Genomic DNA, 10,000 nt, shown 5'->3' with positions numbered 1-10,000 from the left:
GTTAGGTGAAGCTCCAGGATTTTTTGGGCAACCGTGTTTGACCACCTCATCTCCTCCTCCTCCTCCTCCTCCTCCTCCTCCTCCTCCTCCTCCCCCCCTTCTTCCTCCTCCTCCCCCTTCCTCCTCCTCCTCCCCCTTTTTCCTCCTCCTCCCCCTTTTTTCTCCTCCTCCCCCTTCCTCCTCCTCCTCTTCTTCTTCTTCTTCTTCTTCTTCTTCTTCTTCTTCTTCTTCTTCTTCTTCTTCTTCTTCTGTTATTATCATCATTATTATTATTATTATTATTATTATTATTATTATTATTATTATTATCATAACTAATTACGCCCTTGGCTGTGAACTCCCTTCGAGAGAGCTGGTTACTGCTGGTTACAGCTGGCGTCAACACCTTTGAGAGAGAGAGAGAGAGAGAGAGAGAGAGAGAGAGAGAGAGAGAGAGAGAGAGAGAGAGAGAGAGAGGCAGTACATTAGGCCTATAAGTCTATATTGGACCGCTCTTGACCCTATTCAGCCATGCACACTCCTGCACCTGTCCAATCTACATATCTGAAGTTAGACCCAGTTCACTTCTTAAACCCAGTTTACTTTTTAGAACAGGTGTACTTGCTAAACATAGTGTATTTGTTAAACCTAATATAGTTAAACACCGTGCTAGTGAAACCCAGTGTCCTTGTTAAACCCCAGTGTACTTGTTAAACCCAGTGTACTTGCTCTAATGATTTGATAATCCTTTTACCTCTGGTTCCTATAACCGTCACAGCTGTCTTTACTCCCTCCCTCTCCCCCAATGGCGAGTGGTTGTCCTTGTGTGTGTGTTGCGTGCGTGTTCACAGCTTGGGGGGAGGGGGGCGTGGCGTCCTGTCTCCCCCCCCCCCACCCTCCCCTTCCCTCCACAGTAAGTCTAATTGCGAAACTGCCTTTTAAATACAGCGGGCGTCGTACACCACTGAAGAAAAGGTATTTACATCTTGCGGGATACCCATTAATGTGAACTGAAACGAAATTTAATCTTTTTAAAATAAAATTTCTGAAAGATTTTTGTTTTATATTTCCGTGATTTTTTTTTAAGTCCGTATTTTTTTGTTGTGTGTGTGTGTGTGTGTGTGTGTGTGTGTGTGTGTGTGTGTGTGTGTGTGTGTTGTTTGTTTGTTTGTTTGTTCTTTGAGAGTGTGGTACTTTCTTCATCTGTTTATTTGTTTTGGTCGAGACGTGCGTCTTGTTTCTCTAGTGGATTTGTTTGTCTTCGTACACGAAGCCACTGTATCAAAGGGTAACCAAAATAATTTTTTTTTTCTTTGGCTTTTTAATTACATAAGTTATTAAATTTTTTTTCGTGTTAAGATTAGCAATGACGGAATTGATAAAGGGACCTGATTTATGGATAGATAAATTCATTATTCGATTATCAATGAATAGCCTCATATTTAGTACCACGAATGCTGAATCATTTATATATCCCTTTGTTCATATACATATATAATAGACTAAAGTTTTTAACAGATTAGCCGAACTTAAAATTCGCATGACTTGACGAGAAATGGTCATGGCTGATCATTTCATTCAAATTGATCGGTTTCGAGAGTTGAGCACAAAGGAAAAAAAAATTGAATTCGTCTTAAGGATTAAGTGAAGCTAAGATGTGGGTTATCATGGTATTGCCGCCGGGGAAACCTTGCTTTGGAAAAAAGGGGCGATGGAATAATCTTATGACGAAACCTGATGTTTCTTGGTGTTCGAAAGGTTAAAGAGGGATGGCTTTTCAAAACTCTCGGTCGGTTTCGTAAAGTTCGTGATGGAGGAAGGCGATTTTGATGTGCATAGGATGAAGTTGACGTCAGAGGGAAGGGGTTGGTTCTCGAAAGGCATTAATTAGCATCGGTTGTGTGTGTGTGTGTGTGTGTGAGTGAAAAACGACCCAGTGATACCTACCCCCCCATTTTCTTTTTTTCTTTGTTTTTTCTACCTCCTTCTCCTCCTCCTCGCTGTTTTTCCTCCCCGTTGTGGCACGTGAATTGGTGCCAACCTTTGGCGTTTAGAAAAATGAGAATGGAAAAAAAAGGTGGGGAGGGGGGCGAAGGGAGGGGGAGGGGGGGGGGGGCGCTTGTTTGAGTAGTGAACGTTAGCTTCGTTTGCGACGCTGTTGCGATGGAATGTTTCGTCGGGTGACCGGCACGTTGTGCGACGCACACAGACTCGCATGTCGAGGACAGACAGACAGACACAGACGCAGGGGGTGGCTGAGAGAGAGAGAGAGAGAGAGAGAGAGAGAGAGAGAGAGAGAGAGAGAGAAGCAAGGTCAGGCGCTACTCGTACCTCAACACAGGATGTGTGTGTGTGTGTGTGTGTGTGTGTGTGTGCACACCCAGTCCAGTGATTCATTTTGGACTGGTGATCAGCTGTTTCGTGTCGTCCCCCGGAGAGCTGTTTGGGTGGGGGGGGGGGGGGGTAGACCCACGTGGGGGTTATTTCCTCCCCCCCCTCAGTCTACCTACTTACCCCCAGAGAGAGAGAGAGAGAGAGAGAGAGAGAGAGAGAGAGAGAGATGGTAGTGCTCTATTCCCATCCTCTTTTGAGAGTGTTAGAAGGCGAGTGTGCCATGTCCCCCCATGTTCTTCTTCTCTCTGGGGGTGATGTGTGCGCGCGCCCCTTATCTCCGGGGGGCTGATGCGCTCTTGCGGAGGTAAACACACCCCTTAACACACACACACACCCCGGAGCGATGGTGTTGGGGGGGGGGTGATCTCCACGCCCCACCCTCACCCCCACTTTATCTGGGTGTTTATACGCAATCTCTCTCTCTCTCTCTCTCTCTCTCTCTCTCTCTCTCTCTCTCTCTCTCTCTCTCTCTCTCTCTCTCTCTCTCTCTCTCTCTCTCACCCCCAACCACGACCACCACCAAACACCCCCTTACACGAAGGTCATATAACCCGCATTGCGTTTTCCTTCACCCTTTCTCTCGTTGGGGGGGAGGAGGGTGGGGGGGTGTTAATTGCGCCCCCCCCTCCTTCGCCCTGGGAATAATACGCAACCTTCAGGTGGAAAGGTGAAATCACCCCCTCCCCCCCTCCCACCCCCACCCCCACCCTTGTGTTTATTTATCCCCTTAAGTCGTATATATATATTTCTCCCCCCCCCCCCCCCCCACATCACCCCGTCCCCCCACCCTCCCGAGGTGGCGCGTATATTGACGTAAGGCGTATGTGTTGGTTCTCTTCTTCTCATGCGTGGCATGTGTTCTCATTTTTGCCCGCTTGTCCCGTTCTCTACCGTGGGTTTCTTGCGTGTGTGCGTGTGCGTGTGTGTGTGTAGGGGGTGGTGGGGTGTGTCTTTTATACGCGTTATCTTGTGGGTTTGTGTCTTGTGGTTTATACACGCAACGTGTCCGCTTCTTGTTTGTGGGTTTGTGTTTTTGTAGGGTTTTTTTTCTTCTTTAGCTTACGTTCTCTGTGTTTGGGATGTCGTAAAATTCGTAACGCGCAAGCGCGCGTGTGTGTGTGTGTGTGTGTGAGTGTGTGTGTGTGTGTGTGTGTGTGTGTGTGTGTGTGTGTGTATGTTTTTGTTTTTTGCGTAAACCATCAGGGTCAGTGTTTTATATTGGTTTATATCAGCAGAATATTCATCACGACCTCCATCTATCGGGACGACCTGACCCGACTCCTACACGTATAACTCAACACCTTTGACTCACGTTCGTGCTTACTGGCTTGTAAGCCATTCCTAGTTTTAAACACCCTCCCCCCCATTATCTATCTAGACACACACAGAGAGGGAAGCCATTCCTAGTTTTAAACACCTCCTCCCCCCCCCCATTATCTATCTAGACACACAGAGACAGAAGCCATTCCTAGTTTTAAACCCCCCCGCCCCCATTATCTATCTAGACACACACAGAGACAGAAGCCATTACTAGTTTTAACCCACCCCCCATTATCTATCTAGACACACACACACACACACACACACACACACAGAGACGGAGGCGTTTCATGGGTAGGTAAGTGCAGGGGACGTGGGTAGGGCGAAGGTGGAGGCTAGTTTGGTTAGGGGGTGAGGAGGAGGAGCCGCTGCTGGGAGGTACCAGCCGTACACAGCAACACTCGCTCGATATGCAAATTGTTAAACTCGTCCTTTCTTTTTTCTTTCCTCTCTTCCCCACCCCCTCCCCCCCCTTTTTTTTTATATTTTCAACGCCTTCAAGGTGGTGGAGGAGGAGAAGCTTTAAGGGGTTGGGGGTAGGGAGGGGAGTTTAAATTTCACACTCATAGATAATGATGGGGAGAGAGAGAGAGAGAGAGAGAGAGAGAGAGAGAGAGAGAGAGAGAGAGAGAGAGAGAGAGAGAGAGAGAGACTGGGTTGAAATTTCTGACAAGAAAAGAAAGAAGAAGAAGAAGAAGAAGAAGAAGAATTTCTACTCATACTAGAAGAACAGACTAGAAAAGTTTATATGATGTTTATATGCTGTATAATACATATTTAATGTATATATTACTTGGTTGGGTTTTAGTCTTCTTGATGTGTTTATATACATGCTTCTGTTTTCCACTCGCACGCACAGTGTGCGTGTGTGCGTTTCGTTGTGTACATTGACAGCACGTCGACCCCGGTATATCACATCGTTCCAATTCACTCTTTCCTTGCACGCCTTTCACCCTCCTGTATGTTTAGGCCCCGATCGCTCAAAATCTTTTTCACTCCATTGCGTGTGTGTGTGTGTGTGTGTGTGTGTGTGTGTTGGACAATTAAAGTAAATTATGCTTCTCTTCCTAAAAGTTAACTAGAACGTGTACGAAATATGACGTTAACTTGACCCAGTTCCATGATGAGAAATTCAGACGCTTCGAACATACTGAACGAATCTGAAATTGTGAGTATTAGCAACTGGATATATGATGTCTTATACGACTTCCTGGTCATCCCTGCCCACACGTTCGGTCACTGACCGGACTGCACTGGATGGAATCTTTCCGGTTAACCGGGTCATTCCGTTGGTAAGTGGGGGCCTTCCCCCCCAATCAACCGGATTGAACCCCCGTTGCCTTTTCCCTTGTCTTGCTTGCCCATCGCTTCCTTATCTGATCGGGTCGGCTTCAAACTTCATGTTCCGACCGTCTCTGAATTCATTCATAGTTTTATGTAAGATGTTTATTTTTTGGTTCTTGTATCTGTTGGCTTGTATTTAGAAGGTTCCTTGGATCAGCATGTTTGAGGTGCTTTTGTTGAACTTATAGACCCAGCTGTGGGGGGTAGAAGGCCTCCCACACCATCTTACGGTATACTTAAGGTATATTTAAGGTTCCAGACCCAGCTGTGGTGGGTAGAAGACCTACCAAACCATCGTAAGGTATACGTAAGGTAAGGTAAGGTCCCAGACCCAGCTGTGGTGGGTAGAAGACCTCCCAAACCATCGTAAGGTATACGTAAGGTAAGGTAAGGTCCCAGACCCAGCTGTAGGGGGTAGAAGACCTCCCAAACCATCGTAAGGTATACGTAAGGTAAGGTAAGGTCCCAGACCCAGCTGTGGTGGGTAGAAGACCAACCAAACCATCGTAAGGTATACGTAAGGTAAGGTAAGGTCCCAGACCCAGCTGTAGGGGTAGAAGGCCTCCCAAACCATCGTAAGGTATACGTAAGGTAAGGTAAGGTCCCAGACTCAGCTGTGGTGGGGTAGAAGACCTCCCAAACCATCGTAAGGTTAGATACAGTCCCAGACCCATTCACAGGATTTCATTCACCCAGTTAGTCATTTCCTTCACTGGCCAGGGTGCATTGGTTGACCCTCTGATCAACAGCGCTGTTGCTGGTCTATCTTTCTATCTATCTATCTAGCTGTCTATCTATCTCCCTTCTCTTTATCGAACCAGGAACTCAGCACACATGCTTTTGTATGTAGACATGACCCTGAAAACACCCGTCGCTTTTAACATTGAACTTGAGCTCTTCACAATCCCTTGTGGCCACCAATTGTGGACGCTGATATTTGCATTATGTTTGGGGAAATATGTAAGGCACTGGTAACTGCTGCCCTGGATTTTGTTTCCCCCAGTTCATATTTTCGAAGACTCGTGTCGCAATTACATTGTGCCTCGGTGAATAGATGTAATTTTTAATGGGGGATCATTTTTTTTCTTAATGTAATTGTAAGCATGTTGGAGGTTATTATTGACTCCGGGTTGAATTTTTGTGGTCCTGTTGATATTTTTGGTTGGTGTATTGACGAGAGAAAGACCCTTTTTTTATAGGTAGGATGTGAGTGAATCCATTTCTTAGTGCCTCTCATGGCTTATCTCCCTTAATGCTATTTTATTAAGGGTGTGTGTGGATGAATAAGGGAGGGACCTAGGGGTTCGAATCCCTCTTCGAACCGGGAGGCTTAGATAACCTTCTATTTTCTCTTTTTTTCTCGTGGAACATCCTACGAAAGTTTAAAGTGACACTTGGTAGACATGAAAATAGGAGGTCGGTGGAGGAGAGGGGGGAAAAAAAAGGTGGAAAAGCTGTTGATGAAGGTATGTTATCAGAACTTGGGCCATAAAATGGGAGGGCTTCATACGCCCCGGGGACGAGAATAAGGGAGTCATTAAAGCGATTGATGTCGCTTCCTCGTAAGAGAACGACCGTGGATCCTCTCCCCCCCAGCTAGCAAGGAGGAAACGAGGACGAAGGTACGACCCCTGTGTGAGGGAGCGACCCAGTGTGAGGGAGAGGAGAGGGATGGATGTCCCGCACGGACTTGGACCTGGCCGTACAAAAGGGGTTAGGTCCGAGGCCCAAAAGGATTGGATCCCAGGCCCAAAAGGATTGGATCCCAAGCCCAAAAGGATTGGATCCCAGGCCCAAAAGGATTGGATCCTAGGCCCATAAGGATTGCATCCCAGGCCCAAAAGGATTGGATCCCAGGCCCAAAAGGATTGGATCCCAGCCCCAAAAAGATTGGATCCCAGGCCCAAAAAGATTGGATCCCAGGCCCAAAAGGATTGGATCCCAGCCCCAAAAGGATTGGATCCCAGCCCAAAAGAATTGGATCCCAAGCCCGAAAGGATTGGATCCCTTTGGGATGAAGGATCCTAAAGTCATCCCGTCAGGAATCCGACTTGTCCAGGGATCGTACCGTCGTGTTGCAGGGATCGTACCGTCGTGTTGCAGGTTTCGTGCCCTCGTGCTCGAGGTTCGTACCGTCGTGCTCGAAGTTCGTACCGTCGTGCTCGAGGTTCGTACCGTCGTGCTCGAGGTTTCGTACCGTCGTGCTCGAGGTTCGTACCGTCGTGCTCGAGGTTTCGTACCGTCATGCTCGAAGGTCCGTACCGTCGTGCTCGAGGTTTCGTACCGTCGTGCTCGAGGTTCGTACCGTCGTCCGCGAAGGCCGTACAGTCGTCCTCAAGGATCGCGCCACTACCTGTCGCGTTCACGAGCCATACCGTCGTGCTCAGGGATCGCGCCAGTCCCCTGTCGCGCGCTGCTGGTCGTACCGTCGTGCTCAAGGATGCCAGGGCCGTCGCGCCGTGAAAGGGAAGCGCGAAAGTAGGAGGGAGAGTGGGAGACCAAAGCCTGCTAAGATTGGGTTCTTCAAGGCCTTCCCGCGGGAGCCATCCACTCCCCCTTGTATATTGGGTCTGTCAACTGTTCTTACCTTCTTACCCATGGGGAGTTGCAGCACAGCACCACGCCACCCTCCCGGATTACCCTCGGCAGTCAAGGGCGCGTCTTCTGCACCCTCCCTCACGACCTGTGTGGCATTCATGCCTCGCGTCATCTTGGTTCTTGAGGACCAACCAGAGGCCGATTCTTCGGGTGTCTTAGCGAGGGTTGGAGGGGGGAGGCGCTGTCTTATATCGGGGTCCAGCGCCCATTGGATGGTGACTGTTGCCTTTATTTCCCTCCCAGTGTGATGGAAGAGGAAGCAGGACGCCTTTCCCTTAAATCCCTGTGTCGCCTCCAGGGAGCCTTTTCCATCTCTTCAAGACTGTGTATAAATACATCTTTTTTTTTTCTTTCATGCTATTCGCCATTTCCCGCGTTAGCGAGGTAGTGTTAAGAACAGAGGACTGGGCCTTTGAGGGAGGAATATCCTCACCTGGCTCCCTTCTCTGTTCCTTCTTTTGGAAAATTGAAAAAAAAAAATAAAAACGAGAGGGGAAGGATTTCCAGCCCCCGCTCCCTCCCCTTTTAGTCGCCTTCTACAACACGCAGGGAATACGTAGGACGTATTCTTGCTCCCTTATCCTCAGGGATGATATACATATATATATATATATATATATATATATATATATATATATATATATATATATATATATATATGCTCTTGTATGCGTAACTGTAGGTGTCAGAGTAAAGATACGCATGTTTCGTGCGCTGCTGTGGTTGGGTGGAAATGGAGAGTGCGTAGCTGTGATTTACGGTGTGGTTAAAAGGATTTACGCGGAAGAGCGATTTACAGTTTAGATTGGTATAGTTGGGTTGTTTACATTATGGCACGGGTTTTGCAGGTGCGACATGTGTTTATGATTATGAGACGGACAGATGTACACAATGGTTTACAGTGTGGGAGAGGGGATTTACAGTGTGGCAGCTTTACGGCATATTTACAATATGATTTACAGTGTGTGAGCGAGGAGAGAGAGAGAGAGAGAGAGAGAGAGAGAGAGAGAGAGAGAGAGAGAGAGAGAGAGAGAGAGAGAGATCTGTAGTGTGACAGCTTTTACGGTATTGTGATTTACACTGTGGCGCGGGGATCGACGCTGGCGTAAATGATTTACAAGTTATGTCGCTGGGGAAAGTTAAAGGGGGGGGGGGGTCCCCCAACGCGTCCAGCCTCCGCCGCCTTTAACCGCCGGGTCCCGCTTGCGGTCGGAAGACGGGTGGGGTGCGGTAGTGGAGTGGGGGGGTGTTAAGGGGGGGGAGGGTGTGCGCGGAACCATACACACTGTTGCCATCGGCTGCAGGGGGGGAGGGGGAGGGGGGGAGGGGGATGGTGGACCCACCATACAGGACCCGACTTCGGTGGAGGGTTTTGGAGGAGGAGGAGCAGATGGCGGACATCTCTGTGGCGGCTAATGTAATTCCGATGCCATTGGATTACTCCAATTACCTTGTTTGTGATTACCTGTTGGTGCTGTGACGAGGTGGGGGGGGGGGGGGTACTATCCTTGCGGTGGTTCTTCCCCCATCTATCCATCTATCTATGTCTGTCTATCAGTTTTACTATCTATGTATCTATCTGGCTGTCCATTCATATATCTATCTATCCATCTATCTGTCTATGTGTTTCTGTCTTGTGTGTGTGTGTGTGTGTGTGTGTGTGTGTGTGTGTGTGTGGGGTACTATTCTTGTGGTGGTTCTTCCCCCATCTATCCATCTATCTATGTCTGTCTATCTATCAGTTTATCTATATGTATCTGTCTGTCTGTCCATCCATATATCTATATATTCATTTATCTGTCTATTTGTGTGTGTGTGTGTGTGTGTGTGTGTGTGTGTGTGTGTGTGTGTGTGTGTGTGTGTGTTGTGTGTGAGGCCTGAGGTATGACAGGGGTGAGGGAAGTCAGAAAGTGGCGGGGTGGAGAGAGAGAGAGAGAGAGAGAGAGAGAGAGAGAGAGAGAGAGAGAGAGAGAGAGAGAGGGAGATGCTGACCGTATTGGCAGGTTAGGAAGGGAGGGAGGGAGGGAGGAGGGGAGAGAGAGGAAGCCACCGCCTTCCTCCTCCTCCTCCTCCTCTACCTCCTCCTCCTCCTCCTCCTCTTCCCCCCCCTCCTCCTCTCCCCCCCCCCCCCCCCTCCAGCGTCGCCTTATATATGTCCTGGGAATAATGGGCTCTGCCGACCAGGCTCTCTGTCTCTCTCTCTCTCTCTCTCTCTCTCTCTCTCTCTCTCTCTCTCTCTCTCTCTCTCTCTCTCTCTCTCTAAGAGCTGGTGGTGGGTGGTGTGAGAGCAAGCAGGAGAGGCGGTGGCAAGGAAGAGAGAGAGAGAGAGAGAGAGAGAGAGAGACAGAGAGAGAGACAGACAGAG

The 10,000-nt window shown here is 48.5% G+C and overlaps 1 protein-coding gene across 5 annotated transcripts in view; it reads left to right on the top strand.

The window, feature by feature from the left end:
• LOC139757414 (uncharacterized) overlaps positions 1-10,000 on the top strand; it is a 584,870-nt gene that overhangs the window by 304,655 nt on the left and 270,215 nt on the right. The window lies entirely within an intron of this gene.

Source organism: Panulirus ornatus, chromosome 26, assembly GCF_036320965.1.
Source record: "Panulirus ornatus isolate Po-2019 chromosome 26, ASM3632096v1, whole genome shotgun sequence".
In the NCBI taxonomy this organism is placed as follows: domain Eukaryota; kingdom Metazoa; phylum Arthropoda; class Malacostraca; order Decapoda; family Palinuridae; genus Panulirus; species Panulirus ornatus.
Note: the sequence above shows the minus strand (reverse complement) of the source record. Positions and strands in the feature narration are given on the sequence as shown.